Genomic DNA, 18,603 nt, shown 5'->3' with positions numbered 1-18,603 from the left:
TCATTGTTGACGTCCACATTTTGCTGGCACTTTGAATGAGGTTTGATTGGCCATGGCTTGTTTCCTTTGTGATGTCACAGCACAACAGTCACATCTTCCTCTGTAGCTTATTATAAAATCATTATCAAGTGTTTGTTTAACACGTCAGATAGAATCCGGCATTGTTTGACTTTGTAGACAGACTTATTGCGTACATGTGGCATTTTCCTAAGTGCTAATCTTTTTTTGGTTTTTGTATTTCATTTGTGATCATTATTTGACTTCAACTTTGGTCTTGCATCTTGGCTTCGCCTACTTATTAAGCTGATTTTCCAGGTATCCGACTTTTTGCTTGTATAAACTCTAATCCATTGGCTACATCTTCTGTTTTTTTCTAATAGTTACTGCAGACATTTTTACAGTAACAGTACAATACAGCATTTTGCTTTCCTAGTTGTACACTGCCTGCTGAAAAACAGTTGTGAGCACACTCTGCCTTTTAAAGTGTATTTTCTAACTTCAGTTTCCCATTGCATAATTATGTTGTACATATGTGCTATCTATGTGTAAGAGTTTTCAATACAATTCTAGTGAGTTTATCTACAAATACACAGCAGACACACATTACTATATATGCAAATCTACCAATTTAAAAATAAAAATCAGCTACAAACATGCAACTTTTATCAAAAAGAATAAGACAAATAAGACTGAAATACAGATGGTCAGTAACATTGAACAGGCAGAGTAAACTGATGGGCAGTGCATGTGAATTTTATACATGTTGTCATGGTCCAGCTGTGCATGAGACTCCACACAAGAGGCATAAGGATAACTTAATGGCAGGGGTTTTTTGTGACGATATGCACCGGTGTGGTGTGCTGGCACCTTGACTGCAACAACTGGTTGTGGCATAGAAAACATTTTAAATGATTCTATAGTCAATTGTGTGCTGCTGTCCAAATTTGATAGTCTTATTACTGACAAGCACTGTCTCCGTACTTCTCTTCATGCTGTAATGATCTGGCCGGAGACTTAGAGTGCCACAGGGCTAGACAGCTACTGAGGACTGCACTTGCAGAAGGTGCAGTGCGATATGCTAATGAAACACCTTAGTGGGAGGAGGTCCTGGAAAGAAAGAGTGGAAGGTGCTGGAAGGTGTGTTTATTTTGTGGGAGCTAGAGACGAAGAGGAGGAGAACACAGTGGATAGTAACAGCACGTGTGGGGATGAGAAGGAGCAGCATAGTGTGCAGGAACAGTGCCGAGTGAATGGTCAGGTAGAGGGGAATGAGAGTCAAAGAGCAGTGTGCTTCAGGGCCTTATCCAGAAAATTATCTCCCATAGTTGTGCTTTATATTTTCACGTACATATGAGATAAGGGCTATTCCGTAATTTTTTTCACTGTGTGGTTCAGAGCTTCCATATATATCAAATGTTCATAAGATATTTATCAAGATGACTTAAGACTTACATGCTTAAAAGGTTTATAAGTAAAAGACACATTTTGCTGTTAAGCTATCAAGCGCATTGTTTAACATTAGAATTACCAAAGCCTACGAAAAAATTCATAATTCTGGCCCACCTTAAATCCCATCGTATCTCTCCGTCAGTGTCTTTTGTCTTGTAAATGTGTCGATCAAGACAAGCAGCAAGCAGCCTGCTACACCACCTCCCCCCCCACCACACCCCTGCAGAAAGTGCAAGTAGTTCTCCCAGCTCAAGCATTGGTTATCTTGGAGTGAAGTGCTGGAGTTTTAGAGGGGAAATAAGAGATCGGTATTTGGAACACATGCATTTCATGTGTGTTCCGTGTCTACAACAATCTATGTAAACACATCGTTAAAACAGAAATGTTTTTCATGTTTTACTAATAAATGACAAAATGTATACATAAACTGTATAATATGTGAAGGCTGTAAATTTATAGTACTTGTAAAAGTTTTATCTTTTCTTTTTACAGTTAAAAACATAACTGTCCAAACTCAAATGGTGTCCACTTTAATTAAAGGACAAACTGAAGAGTTCTTAATTAACTAAATTAGGTTTTCTTATAGTTTGTCTAATTGCACATGATGACTTCTCCAATTCTGTTTGTCTCAGTTTATTACTTCACTTTCTGTAACATAACAGTTAATTTTCTAATCTTATCTCACTCTCTGCTAAAACAAGCCTTGAGTTACTACTCTTTGTTTTTACAACAGGAAGTTTGCTGAAAAAAGAAAAAATAAAGATGCACATTACCTCAAGTGCTGTAATACCTTGGATAAAGGAGCACTACAACAGAATTACTGTAAAGAATAGAAAAGCAGGGTCTGAAAAAATCATTTTTTGTTTTTGGCCAATTTACAAATCACCGATCAAGTCTTTTTAAGAATGTGCTGAGCATCTCTGCAGTTATTTCACCAGGCTTCTCTTGAAGTGATAACACTAGCAAGGCAAACCACAGCACAGAAAATCATACTGGTCATCACAGAATTGTAGAAAATCAGAATCAGTAGTATGCATGTATACAAGGAATTTGGGAATTTTGGGATTTTTTTTTTTTTTTTTAACTCTCCGAGTTTATTTACATGACAGACATAGGCATAATTGATAAATGCACACCTGAGATAAATACAAGACATACATGTGAACATATGCATACAAAGTGAAAGACAGTGCAGGGAATACAGAAATATATACACATGAAGTCTGTGAATGAATATTGCTAGATGATGAAGGTGTCGATACTGAGCAAGTATAGTCGATTTATCATTTGTGAGCTTGATGGCCTGTGAAAAGAAACTGTTCTTATATCTACTTGTTTTGGTGTAGTTTAGTCTATAATGTCTAGCAGATGGGATACGTTCAGAAAGGTTGTGAATGAGAGGGGTCACTGATGATTTTTACTACCCGCTTCATAACTGTGGAATAGTACAGGTCCTGTAAGGTGGGAAGACTGGTGCCAATGATGTTTTTGGCAGACATGACTATTTATTGCAGCCTATTTTTGTATTGTTTAGTTGATGATCCAAATCACTGGGATGGATTAGCTGAGAACAGACTCAATAATTGCTGTGTAGAACTGAATCAGGAACTCCTGTGATAGATTAAACTCCCTCAATTTTCACAGGAAGCATGTCCGCTGCTGTGTCTTTTTTGTTATGGAGTTTTTCTTGGTCTTCCATGTCAAATCCTTGGTGATTACAGAACCCAGAAATGGGAAAGTTTCCCTAATTGACAATTTATTGTTAAGAATGAAAAGGCACCCCTCCTGATGTTCACTGTCATCTCTCAGTTTTGAGTCTATTTAGCTCCAGATTGTTCTCTGTACACCAAAGGGCCAACTGTTCAGTCTCCGTTCTGTATGCAAATTTGTTACCATTACTGATGAATCCAATAATGGTTGTATCATCTGCACATTTCTGTAGCTTGACAGAGGGATCCATAAAGGTGTAGTCATTAGTAGAGAGGGACAGATAATTTTGGGGAGCACACATGCCTGGTGTGCACCAGTGCTGATTGTGCGGAACAGGTGAATCTCTTGAGTTTCTCCAGTCGTTTCCTATTTGTCTGGAAATTGGTAATCCACTGACAGGTGGAGGCAGAAACATAAAGCTGGGTGCATTTAGAGTGGTGGAGTTTTGGTATGATTGTGTTAAAAGATGAGCAGAGGATGTTAATAATATAATTTCCCCACAATTAAGGAGCACAGTCTCCGAGAAAATAAAAGAGTCAACTCAACTCATTCATATATGGTTCTTCTGTGTTCAGAGACCTGTCTAACCTGTCTTATAGATGTACTTGTTGGAGTACACCACCTCTCCATCACTCCTTGAATAGTGACTGGACATAGTGGCTCTTTGGTGTAGCAAAAGTCAATAACCAGTTACTTGTAATTGCTGATGTTTAGTTACAGACAATTCTCTTTTCCTGAAAAAACAAAGTAATCTACTTGATGCCTCTCCACTATATCTCATCCCCTTTATCAATACACCCCATTAGCACAGAATCATCTGAGAATTTCGGCAAGTGACATGACCTTGTGTTATATTTATAGTCGGAGGTGTACACAGTGAAGAGCAGAGGAGAAAGTACTGACCCTGGTGTTGCTCCAGTGCTGCTCACATCCGCATCAGAAACACAGTCCTTGAGTCTCACATACTGCGGTCTTCCTGACAGATAGTCCATTATCCAGGACAGCATAGGCTCATCCACCTGCATATCTCCTTAACAGAGATGGCTGGATGGCTTTGAAATTATGTCCATTATGTTGGAATGTTTTTTTTTTTTTTGTTTAATGGGTAACCAATCAGGGAATTAGATTTTGTAATAAGCATGATCCAATCAGAGAAGGGCTACATAATAAGCATGAACAAATCAGAATGTGGTTGGCGTCTGCATTTTCCAAAGTCTATGTTTTCAATCATCCATATTGTAATACCGAGCCGGTGTTTTTAGGAGCATATGGCTTTGTAGAGAGTTTTCAAAAGTTCCAGAGGTTAAAAATGAAAGGGTAAGTGGGGGTGAAAGGAGAAAACAGAGACTAATGCCTGTGCTTTTAAATTAAAATGTAGCAGTGTGGATGTAGCCTTATTCATACACACACACAAAGCCTTTGAAAAGAAGAATTTGTATAATACACCAGCTCTGTTGCCTGGTGTTGACTGGGCAAGAAAATGGAAAGATAAAAAATAATTACCAATTATATGCTACCAAAGTTTATGACCCTTTAACATGTTAATACATAACTATTGTAAATATTCATTAAAAACTTCTTTGTAAAGAATACTCTTCTTTTTTCCTTCTGTTGCAAATTACCCCAAATTAGAATAAATAACCTCAGAGATGGCATGATCCAGCTCAGGGCAGCATGCGGTCATGAGGAAAAATAGTGAGGGAAATACTTGATTAAACAAAAATGTTAAGTACAATGAACAAGAATCACACCCAGAAATATTTGTTGATAGACAGGCGTGCTAACCATTACACTGCCATCACAGCCTAGAGGGCACTCTTTCTCCATCAGTAGGCCATGCTGTAGTATTTCTTGCCAAAAACCAGACTATGATGAGAAGTACCAGTGTGTGGTTTAAAAAATAAAGCTGTACTTAAGAACAAACAGACATTTATTGTGCATTTTATAAATACAGAGTGCATAAAAAATCTTGTATGCCATCCCTAGAGTTTCTTGGTAGAATCAGCCTCATAGTAAATGTGCTCTATCGGTTGACTGAGGTTTCGTGAAAATGATGCAAGATGTTGTTCATGACGGATCATTATCTCTGTTCCTGTTTCCAGAGACTCTTGTCTACTGCTGAGAACAGATGTTGCCATTCTCATTAAGTTGTTTGAAATATTTTGTTTTCTCAACATACCACTGTGTTAAAGAGCACACTTGAACCACAGACTCAAAATATGCAGAAATGCTCCTCTACAAAAAGGGACTTCAGTCTCATCAAGAAATGTACTTGACTCTGGACATTATAGTACCTGACTTCTGTGTTTGCAGCCCAATCCAGATTGTTATCAAGATGTCTGTTCAGGTGGACTCTCAAAATGAGGCATGTGTGCTTCTGAGTGTTTTCTTGGAACTTTGATTTAACCCATTTTCTTTTTGTTCACCATTTTTTTTTAAATTTAGAAAATGTACACATGAGGTAATATTCAGATGGATTCATAAGGTGTCCAATTTATTACTTCCTCCTCTCTCCAAAAAAACATATTCTTCTTTTGTCCTTCTCCCTACTGCCTCTTTCAAAACACAATTTGTCCTCCAACAAAGCTTTCTTCCTGCGGCAAATCTCCATCCTCCCTCCTAAGTCTTTCAAAATGCCATCCGTCCTCCAGCCTTCAACCTTCCTGCCTCCATCTTCCACCATAACCTTTCTCCTCCTTCCTACGTCAGATGCAAATATGTGAAAATCGTATTCTCCCCTTTAAAACATTGTTTCGCTGAACCTTGAGCACACCATAGCTTCATTATGTCAGAAGGCGTTTTGCTTATATAACATCATTTGTAATACAGTAATCCCTCGCTATATTGCGCTTCGCCTTTCGCGGCTTCACTCTATCGTGGATTTTATATGTAAGCATATTTAAATATATATCGCGGATTTTTTGCTGGTTCGCGGATTTCTGCAGACAATGGGTCTTTTAATTTCTGGTACATGCTTCCTCAGTTGGTTTGCCCAGTTGATTTCATACAAGGGACGCTATTGGCAGATGGCTGAGAAGCTACCCAACTTACTTTTCTCTCTCTCTCTCTTGCGCTGACTTTCTCTGATCCTGACGTAGGGGGATTGAGCAGGGGGGCTGTTCGCACACCTAGACGATAGGGACGCTAGTCTAAAAATGCTGAAAGATTATCTTCACGTTGCTACCTTCTGTGCAGCTGCTTCGTGAAGCGACATGCTGCATGGTGCTTCGCATACTTAAAAGCTTGAAGGGCACGTATTGATTTTTGATTGTTTGTTTTTCTCTGTCTCTCTCTATCTCTCTCTCTCTCTCTCTCGGTATCCGTCAATAAGGGCACGCACAAAAAGGCGACTTTCAAAAGGGCGACCTCAATTGGGCGCGGCGAATAAAAGCGCACATAAATAAAAGCGATCTTCAAAAGGGCGACCTCAATTGAACGCCGAATAACTGCACGCATAAATAAAGGAGAACCCTCTCTCTCTGCTCCTGACGGAGGGGGTGTGAGCTGCCGCCTTCAACAGCTTTGTGCCGCGGTGCTTCGCATACTTAAAAGCCAAACAGCCCTATTGATTTGTTTGCTTTCCTCACTCTTTCTGACAGACTCTGCTCCTGACGCGCACTCCTTTGAAGAGGAAGATATGTTTGCATTCTTTTAATTGTGAGACGGAACTGTCATCTCTGTCTTGTCATGGAGCACAGTTTAAACTTTTGAAAAAGAGACAAATGTTTGTTTGCAGTATTTGAATAACGTTCCTGTCTCTTTACAACCTCCTGTGTTTCTGCGCAAATCTGTGACCCAAGCATGACAATATAAAAATAACCATATAAACATATGGTTTCTACTTCGCGGATTTTCAACTTTCGCGGGGGGGGTCTCGAACACAACCCCCGCGATGGAGGAGGGATTTTTACAATCTGTTTTTTTCACATTATTATTGAATTTAAAAAGTAAAACGTTTGTGACATTTAAAGTATTGTTCAGTTTCCTTCTGATGTAGTTTTAAATTGGAATAGTACATTGCGCATTTTAGGCCAGTTGCACATTTCTCTTCCATTAGGTGGAGTGGTGGCTCTGAGGCTAGGGATCTGCACTGGTAATTGGAAGGTTGCTGGTTCAAATCCTGTAAAATGCCAAAAGGCACTCTGCTCTGTTGGGCCCTTGAGCAAGGCCCTTAACCTGCAGCTGCTGCGTGCTTTGAGTAGTGAGAAAAGCGCTATATAAATCCATCCATCCATCCATTTTCCAACCCGCTGAATCTGAACACAGGGGTCTGCTGGAGCCAATCCCAGCCAACACAGGGCACAAGGCAGGAAACAATCCTGGGCAGGGTGCCAACCCACACAAACACACCCACACACCAAGCACACACTAGGGCCAATTTAGAATCGCCAATCCACCTAACCTGCATGTCTTTGGAATGTGGGAGGAAACCCACGCAGACACGGGGAGAACATGCAAACTCCACGCAGGGAGGACCCGGGAATCGAACCCAGGTCCCCAGATCTCCCAACTGCGAGGCAGCAGCGCTACCCACTGCGCCACCGTGCCGCCCACACGCTATATAAATGCAAAGAATTATTTTCATCATTTAAAAAAAAATTCCCATATATCAATAAAGAAAGTACATCCCATACAAATGCATTCCAAACACATGGTCCACAACAACAACAACAACATTTATTTATACGGCACATTTTCATACAAATTATGTAGCTCAAAGTGCTTTACATGATTAAGAGAGAAAAAAGACAAAATAAATAAGAAAATAGAATTAGGGAACACTAATTAACATAGAATAAAAGTAAGGTCCAATGGCCAGGGAGGACAGAGAACACAAAAAAAAAACTCCAGATGGCTGGAAAATCAAATCTGCAGGGGTTCCGAGGCCACCCAGACCACCCAGACCCCTCAAGGCATTTTACCTAACATCAATGGTCTCAATCAGTCCTTATTGTATTCAGGGTTCACATGGAAGAACTTGATGATGACAGTCATGTGAATCTCTGGCCTTTAATCCATCAATGTAGGAACATCACAGTGCACAGAAGAGAAAGTAGGGGTTAGAATAATGATAATTAAATGCATATACAGAGTATCAGGATTAAACTAAAATGAAGCTCTGAGAAAGCCATGTTAAATTAATGTGTTTTTAGCAGTTTTTTTTAAAGTGCTCCACTGTATTAGCCTGGTCAATTCCTATTGGCAGGCTATTCCAGATTTTAGGTACATAAGAGCAGAAGGCCACCTCACCACTTATTTTAAGTTTAGCTCTTGGAATAATAAGCAGACACTCATTTGAAGATCTAAAGTTACGATTTGGAGAAAAGGTGTAAGACATTCTGAAATATAAGATGGAGTAGATTATTTAAGGCTTTGTGAACCATAAGCAGTACTTTAAAGTCAATTCTAAATGGCACAGGTAACCAGTGTAGTGACATCAAAACTGGAGAGATGTGTTCAAATTTTCTTTTCTTAGTGAAGATTCTAGCAGCTGCATTCTGCACTCATTGCAATTGATTGATGTCTTTTTTGGATGGTCCTGAGAGGAGTGCGTTACAGTAATCTAGCTGACTGAAAACAAAAGCATGAACTAATTTCTCAGCATCTTGCAATGTTATAAGAGGTCTAACTTTGCTACATTTCTTAAGTGAAAAAATGCTGTCCTAGTGATCTCAAAATTCAGGTCAGAGTCAATAGTTACCCCTAAATTCTTTACCTCTGTCTTGACTTTTAATCCTAATGCATCAAGTTTATTTCTGATAACCTCATTACATATATTTTTGCTAATCATTAAAATTTCTGTTTTCTCCTTATTAAGTTTGAGAAAATTACTACTCTTCCATTCAGAAACACAAGTAAGACATTGTGTCAATGAGATATTGGGTCTAGCCCTACCCCCTGGAAATAAACATCTACTTGCTGCAGCCAGGTGTTATGTGGCATCCCTTTGGTCTCGTCCAGCTTCTCGGGTCCTCAGCAATGAGAATCCTGCGAGCCATGTCACCCGTGGGGAATCACGCCACATGGCCGTATACAATGTGCCTCATTCGGAACTCTGTGATTCCACTCTTCTCAGGTCACTGGATTGTGTCCATGTCTCACAACCATATGCATTATTTGCTCTGTATGAATATGTACATTGTACTTACGTTTTCATATTGTAAATTTTTATTGTTTTATCATATTCATCATTTTTAGGAAGATTATTTTGAGGAAGAGTTATACATTATCTCATTGCATTATGTACAATGACAACAAAGGAATTCAATTAATTTCAATTCAACTGTAAGCCTGCAAAATTAACATTTTTATTAGTATGAATCGCATCACATTTTGCTGAAAAGTTGGGATTGTAGGTGTCAAGCAGATTTGCCCAATCTTATTTACATTACAAGAACTCGACTGAAGTTTAAATGCTGCCAGTGCATAATTATGAAAAGTATCATTAATTCTGTTGAGCAAGATGTCACTGAAGCATACAGTATAGCCACATTCATTTCCTTTCCCTCTTATTTAATTGCCTTCTACACGAAATGAGGACCAAAAATTTCCAGAAACAGTCAGTAGCACAAGAGTAGGTTGTTGTTTTGCCTTTGCAATCCGTACTAATCCCTACTTTTCTCTGCTGTTGTTTTTCTGGTTTTTTTGTGGTGGCACTCTGCACCACCACCACCTCATCAAGGCACCATGCAGTCCCTACATTACATTGATGAATTGAAGGAAGTACCCCAAATGTCCACATGACCATCATCATCTAATTCTCTCATGTGAAGCCTGAAAACTATGAGGACTGATTTAGATCATTTATGTTAGATAAAATACGCAATGGAGGATGGGTGGTCTTGTGGCCTTGGAGCCCCTGCAGATTTTGTTTTTTTTTTCTTCAGTCCCCTGGAGCTTTTGTTGTTTTTTTCTGTCCTCCCAGCCATCTTAGTTATTTAATATTGCCTAATCTTATTTTTATTTTTTATAAACTTTTCTTTCTTTATCTTGTAAAGCTCTTTGAGCTACAACATTTGTATGAAAATGTGTTATATAAATAAATGTTGTTGCTGTTGTTGTTCTCGAAAACACCACTAGGTATCGTATGCCTACAGTCTGGTTAATCAGTCCGCAGAGTGGCATTGTGCTGAATTGCATTATTCCTGATGTTTATTCTACAATCATGCAGGTGACATCAGCAATGTTTTTTTCTCCAAGCCACCATGACAGATTTTCAAGAGACAACGATGATTGTCATTTTTTTCCCCACATGAAACTGTGAGCGGCAGTGTGGTATGGTGTGATTCAGTGTCTTTAGATCAAAGAATAATCCCCCATGAAACTTTGCTCAGTATGATTCAGTGACATTCAATTGGAGGGTAGGGGGTCCTGCAAGGAGCTGCGTGGCATGGCGCTATACAAATACATTTGATCAAACATCAATTCTCTCATGAAAGTTTACGCTGTGACCCCATGAAATCCAGTCAAAGGGTTTCTTACATGAAACTTCTAATGGGTATGCTAAGAAGTTGAAACTAGAAGAGCATTGCTCAGAAAACTGATATTAGGAGAATGTACAGCAGACAGGGTCCAGATGTGGCAAATGAACCCATGATATGTCAGCCGTGAAAGTGCATGTCGCAATACTTCCAAAATTATACTAAGCTGTACTTACAAATCAAGAATAACATCAAGTCTTTCAGAAAACTGGTCATCCTCATCATAGTCAAAAATCTGACTGAAGGTCTTCATATTCCATATCATGAGCATTCTGTAACTTTTCCATAACTTCCTTGTCTGTATGCTTACTTTTTTTTTTTTTTTTTTTTGAAGAATAGGACATTTTCCAAGTATACATTTCAAGTCTTATTGCACATTTCTGCGTGCAAGCTTGTGCCTAATACTGTGTAAAGATTGGCTGTCATATAAGGCATGGCTGTGACTTGTAGTACAAGTGACCAATCAAAGACAGCTATACGTATTTAAAAAGACTCTCAGACTCAGCTATCCAAATATCCTTTCACCATATGTGGCTCAATGTAGGTGTGTTTAAATCACATATTTTACTAATGAAAGAGAACAAACAACATGGACACTTTATGATTTATTTACAAGAAGACAGCCTTGGGTATGTAAAAACACCATTAATTACAACATACACAAATAACCCGGAGGGACAATTTGTGCTTAAGTGGCTACAGCCTTATTTTTTAAAAGAAGAAAAGTATTTGATTTTGCATGGCATTAATATTATTTAATCAATTAATAAAATAAAAGTATGTTCCAAATGAATCCCTTTTGACAACCACACACAATCTACTGGTTGCTATGAAAATTACTACAATAACTCGACCAAGAAGAAAAGAGATTGGGCGGACAACAATATCTAGGATGGAAATATTGCAGACATCATTGACATACATCAGTATAAAATAATTTCAACAAAAATATAATTGTTTCCTAAACAGCAATGTTATGTTAAGAATGCATCAGCAAGAAAATGTTAAGTTCCAAACACTGTAAAGGATTTACTTAAATTAGTGAAAAGCTGTGTCTGTAAAATCCATTTCACAAATGCACCTTTATTCACAAATAAATTAACTGGAAAGGCTGTGAGTAAAATGTGCATCATAATGCTGGAAAAGTTGATATGATGGTGCCATGGGCTGCTGGTGTGAAAGGAAGGATTTGCTGTCACTGCTACAGAAGTTAATCTCTCAAAGTTCTGGCACCTCATTTAAATAACAAGTCAAGCATTAATTTCCTCTTTTCAGACATTTCAGTATAACAAAAAATCTGAAACTATAGGTAGCTTGACTACAGAACATTATATCATCATAATATTATTATTATTCATAATTTAAGAATGTAAGAGTGTCATACAGTACATGAAGAAAATAAGAAATCCATCCATCCATCCATCCATCCATTTTCCAACCCGCTGAATCCGAACACAGGGTCACGGGGGTCTGCTGGAGCCAATCCCAGCCAACACAGGGCGCAAGGCAGGAAACAAATCCCAGGCAGGGCACCAGCCCACCACAGGACTCACACACACACACACCAAGCACACACTAGGGACAATTTTGGATCGCCAATGCACATAACCTGCATGTCTTTGGATTGTGGGAGGAAACTGGAGCACCCGGAGGAAACCCACGCAGACATGGGGAGAACATGCAAACTCCACGCAGGGAGGACCAGTAGCCCTATACAGCTGTAATCTAAATAATCTTTTTCCACCTTCATTTTAAATGACTTGTTGTTTACTTTTTCGTATATGTAGTATAGACAGAGTAGAGTAATTGTGAAAAAATTCGACCTCTAGATTTTGATGAATCTCCAAGTTTAATGCGCTCCACACTGGGAGGACCCAGGAAGCGCTACCCACTGCGCCACCATGCTACCCTAAAATGAAAAATCAGATGTTTAAAATGAAGTTGCCACTATGTCTAAAACGTGGGAGACTGCAGGTCTCATATGACTAGGAAGGCATCTAAGTCCAGGTGAAGCATCAATTTGGATATTATGCTTATAGCCCTACTGTGACGTGTTAGATTGGCATCATGTTCTTTGGCAACTTAAACCCAGAACCATCTATAACGTAAACAAGGATGAGACAAGTAAATGAGGACACACATAGTCAGCAAGAGGTAATGAAAGGTGCCTTAGTGTTTTTAATTGAAACAATAAAGTGCTCCAAACAAGTGCAGTACAATTAATCTTCTTCATTATACTGTAGAGTTCAATAAATGATATTTAAAATTATTGCCGGTCCATAAACTAAAAATAAATTCATGCATAATCTCTCTCTCTGATCCCTTCATTGTCTCCCAGCTCACCACAATGGTCTTCTCAGTTGGCAGAGACTTCAGCAGCTCTTGTCCCGATTCCTAGCTCCCATCCCGACTTCATCCTCCGATGTCTGCCGTAATGCTCTGTGCTGTCTGGCCCTCTGTCTTCCACTACACTCAGCGTCATTGAGATCCCTAGGAGGACACCATCATCATCCCCTACTCCTCCATACACACTCAGCGGTGTACAATCTTTCTTGGGAGTGCTGCTCCTCTCGCTTCCTTCTCTGGATCACAGAACACTCGCTTCTTCTACCTCACACCAACTCAGATACCCGATACGGCCTTCTCACTCATAGCCCTCTTCCTGTTCTACTTCCGTCTGGCTCTTTTTTAAGCTGCCTCTGGGAGCAGGTGCTGCAATTGCCAACTATGAGGTGTGAATGAAGCACCTGCCTGACTCTTTTGTGTCTGTACGTGAATGTGTGATCAGCCAAACACCTCAATCAGCCGTGGAGTGGCTCTTGCACACCTCGCCTGCCTGAAGCCTGTATACCTCAAATTATTTATTTAGCTTTAAAATGTGACACAAACCATTTTCATCACAACTATAAAATAAAGCAATGTGGGTAGTCTGCTTAAGAGCATGTCTGTGGTCATTCACTGTGCAAGAGAACCCTGCACTAGACCCCAGCTCTCTTTTTACTTTACAGATCATCAGTTGCCTCTACTGTCATGTTAGGAGCAACTTCATGCTCCTGGGCATTAGCCAGTTTTTCATTTCCTGTGGATCCATGTAGACACCTCATGCTTTTTGAAAAATGAGACTGATGTTGGTTAATTTTCAGTGATTTTGAATCTTGTTAATAATTTAAGATGTAAGAATAATAGTAAGCATTTTGATTATGTGTTTGCCTAGCATTTTGTACCTTATTTTCTTGATCTCCAGGTTTTGACTTTAATGTTTAATGTTTTTATGACACTGGCAAGGACCACTTGTAAGAGACACGGGCAGTAAAGGGAGCACAAGAGAAGAAGTTAGATGTGTCATAAATGAGAATGTTGAGATCGATGTAAGTTAGCCTTCTGGGAGAGCTATTGAAAAGAGTGGATACATTTAGATATCTAGGATCAGTGGTAGCCAAGACAGAAAATTAGATGCCGAGATAACCCATAGAGTGCAGTGTGGAGGGAACATTTGGAAGAAAGTATCAGGAGTGTTGTGTGATTGAGAATTAAGGTAAAGGTTAAAGGTAAGGTTTTTAAGACAGTTGTAAGGAGCTGAGTCATGGGCAGTAAAGAGAGAGCAGGAGAAAAAGTTAGATGTGGCAGAAATGAGAATGTTGAGATGGATATGTGAAGAAACAAAACGATCATAATATCAATTAATAATATAAAATAATAAAAGTAAATAAAAATAAAAATAATATCAGTTATGGAGAATCCACTGCATCTACTAAACAGTGTCATCTCCAGACAGAGCAGCAGCTTCAGCGACAGACTGCTGTCACCGTCCTGCTCCACTGACAGACTGAGGAGATCGTTCCTCCCCCAAACTATGCAACTCTTCAATTCCACCAGGGACGGGGGGTTAAATGTTAACATTATACAAAGTTATTGTCTGTTTTTACCTGCATTTTTATTACTCTTTAATTTAATATTGTTTTTTGTATCAGTATGCTGCTGCTGGAGTATGTGAATTTCCCCTTGGAATTAATAAAGTATCTATCTATCTATCTATCTATCTATCTATCTATCTATCTATCTATCTATCTATCTATCTATCTATCTATCTATCTATCTATCTATCTATCTATCTATCTATCTATCTATCTATCTATCTAATAAGAGATGAGACAGAGGTACAACAAAAGTGGGAGAGATATCTAAGAAAGTACAGGAAAGTAGGTTGACGGGGTATAGATATGTGATGATGACAGTAAATGAAGATGTGTGCAAAAGAGAGATGGGAATTGAAGTACAGGGGAAGTAGAAGCAAGGGAGGCCAAAGTGTAGGTGGTAAGATAAAGTAAAAAAAGAACTGAAGGAAAAGGGCTTGACTAGCGAGAGTGTGCAGGACCAAGCTGTTCAGAGGTTGATTAAGCACATTGACCCTACATTGAATTGGGAAAAGACAAAGAGGAAGAAGAAGAACAAGAATCTCTGTCTTTTCTTGCTGGCAGAAGAGACATCATGCCTACAGACAGGAGGTAAGATTAGGGTGAAGGTAGAAGGAAGAGACCAGAGCTAAAGGAGAGGAATGGCGACTGCTTGACTCTACTGTGGTGGATAAGGGGATGAGTCTTACCTTGAATGACCTACAATATACATAGTTTGAGAGAGTCTTCTAAGATATTTTTGTTTTCCCTTATATTTTCTAAAATCATCAATATTGTACTTTATCCATCCATCCATTTTCCAACCCACTGAATCCGAACACAGGGTCGCAGGGGTCTGCTGGAACCAATCCCAGCCAACACAGGGCACAAGGCAGGGAACCAATCCTGGGCAGGATGCCAACCCACCGCAGGACACACACAAACACACCCACACACCAAGCACACACTAGGGCCAATTTAGAATCACCAATCCACCTAACCTGCATGTCTTTGGACTGTGGGAGGAAACCGGAGCGCCCGGAGGAAACCCACGCAGACACGGGGAGAACATGCAAGCTCCACGCAGGGAGGACCCAGGAAGCGAACCCGAGTTTCCTAACTGCGAGGCAGCAGCGCTACCACTGCGCCACCGTGCCGCCCCATATTGTACTTTATGTCTTCCTTTTTGTTATTCAGGGTGTGGAGGGCATTAAGTATCATTAAGTAAGCAAACAAAATTGTAAAGCACCTTGGGATGGTGTAAGAAATTGACAACATGCATTGAAGCTTTTTTGCTTTTTTATCAGCCACCTTCAGACACATGTCTACAAAAATATTATGAGAAAAAAAGATAACAACTCAAGAAAAGGAACTAATGGGACACCGCAAGAGGTGCCTGAAATTTCACTTTAATGCAAATGAAACTAAAGTAACATTACAATTTTATAAGGAACTAGCTACGGTTACCTGTTAAAGACAGGTTATACAATAATTTTTCAAAGTATTTAATGCAATTCAATATGACTGATATATATTAAAATTATTAATTTTATGAAGTTGACAGCTGTTGTTGTAAATGATTAACATGAAGAGTTAGTAAAAAATGTAATGTAATAATGCTGTTCTCTCACCACTTTGAGGGGGCATTGTTCCAGCTCTGTGATAAACTGAACTGTTATGTGAGTGCAGCGGAGGATAGATAGGCTGGACTGGCTGGACGAAGTCATGACCTCTGGACAAAACTGAAGGTGCCGGGGGATAGACAAGCAGAAGCAGGAGGCCAGGAGCAGTTCCACCCCCCATATGTTAGGTGGCAGTTGTCCAGTGGAGGCATCCCGGCAGGGGTTCATGGGAACTTGAGTCTGGAAGTGCAGCCCTGTTGGGATCCCTGGGTGCCAGAAGGGGGTGCTCTTGGGTGAGGACTATCCTGGTTCCTAAACAACTCAGAAATACCCTCCCCCAATTCATACTGGGTAAGCAGAAGCCAATCTGGGTCCAGCATAAAAGGGACACTCAAGTGAAGGCAGAAGGAGAGGACAGAGTTTCTTTATCTACAGTATATGGTTATTGATTCTGCTTCTTTGTACTTGCTGGATTAAAACATTCATTATTTGAACCTGTATCTGTGTTGGACATTATTGAGTCTGGGGTTTGGGTTCAGTAGTTTTCCATACTGATTATACCTAAAGCAATATGGCCCATGATCTGGTGATGGATTCACATGTGTCATAATAGATGCAAATGTTAATGCACTATTAACTGATCAAATATTCCGCATGAAATTCCTGGAATTGACATGTGTTCCTGACATACCCTGTTGGACCAGATCTAGGACCTCTACAGGCAATAATACTACCTTCCCTTTTTCACACCACCTGGTGTACACACCTGCCATTATATCCTCTCCCTCAAAATATGTTGCCCTTCTATATACACATTCAATACTCATCACTCCTCAGTGATCCTGTTCCATGTTGTTGATGTAGTTGTATAATGCCAAGAGGTGGGTTTGAAGCCTACTATTTACTATCTGTCGTCACTTCTGAACGTTTGCAGCTAATTGTGCAGTTCCTTGTTGGTGATTTTTAGATTGCCTTACCATCCTTGAATGCACCACCTTAGTCATCCTTCTCTACTTGGCATCTTTGCCTGCCTCAGCCTCTCTATCCTTACATGTACCTGCAGCATTTTTCTGATGTCTCTTCTTGGTACACTCAGATGTCTCAACCACTCCTACCCAGAATTTCCTTTTTTGTTGTTGTAAACCTGCTTGTCACACTCTGTCATTTCTTGACACCTAGTTAACCTCCTGTCTTCTTTTTGACTTCCAGTGGCAGACAGGCCCCCATTAACCACTGTGAAAACAGAAGTCGGTTCCTTGTGTTGCTGTCTAGTGACCCAATGTCAGTTGATAAGTTATTCAATTCAATGTCATTGAAATTCTCTTTTTAATTGTTACAACTACTTGAGCTTTCCACCCATAAACTTTTGTTTCATCATCCCTATTACTAAACTAACCAATCAGACCGAAGGCAAACTAACCAATCATATTGCTCAGAGCGACCAGACCATTATATATACACACACAGACACAGATACGGATGGTAGTGTTTTATTATATTTCAGATGATGATTATGGATAATTCCCTTGAGAAGCATTGTTCATTATCAACAAAAACAAATACTTAGTAAACTCTTTCATATTTTAGGATTTAACAGTTTAACTACCAAGGGGTGCCACTGTGCCCCAAACCTCAGACACAGTAATTCCTAACATGATTCTGGGTTTAAATAAAAGATTTATATATAAATCAAAGCACCCTTACAATAATTACCCATGAAAAGATCAGTCACAATACAATCAAATTCTTCCTCCTTCCTTCCTCCAAGAGTGTCGCCCAAGTCCACCTGACCCTGACTCCCTGATATGAGGTGGCGGGCTCCTTTAATCTTGGACCCAGGAATGATTCTGGTGCCACAACATGTTCTCTTGGAAGCAGATCTGGATTGTATAGAAACAAGGGAGGTCCTCCTCTGACAGTGCCATCTAACAGCACCTAGGGACCCTGACAGGGCTGCACTTCAGACTCCAACTCCCATGTATCCCTGCAGGCATCCAAACTGGAACACCTCAGGATGACCACTGCCACCTGACATACGCAGGATGGAACTGCTCTTTATCACTGGCTTTTGCTTATCCCGTATGATTCGGGCCAGGCAAGAAACCATTTCCTTATGCAGCCAGCATCTGACCTTTCATTCTGGTCTCCCATCCGGGTAAGAAATTATCCTCTGTCCTGACTGGGATGCTCATTCTTACTCAGGCACTTACACAGTACACTGTGTTGGTGGAGTTTGCACATTCTCCCCATGTCTATGTAGATATTATTTTACTTCATGTACTCTGGAAAGGTTAAAGATGAAGGATTTACTGTAAATGTTGTCTTTTTTTCCTGCTTTTTCCTTAGATTAGAATAGGAAAATAAAACACCAGAAAATTACTTTAGCTTGTTTTCAGCTTGCCAGCCCACTGAGCCACAACTTTGCAATACTATAAAGCATACACTTCC

This window comes from Erpetoichthys calabaricus, chromosome 3 (assembly GCF_900747795.2).
Source record: "Erpetoichthys calabaricus chromosome 3, fErpCal1.3, whole genome shotgun sequence".
Classification (NCBI taxonomy): Eukaryota; Metazoa; Chordata; class Cladistia; order Polypteriformes; family Polypteridae; genus Erpetoichthys; species Erpetoichthys calabaricus.
Note: the sequence above shows the minus strand (reverse complement) of the source record.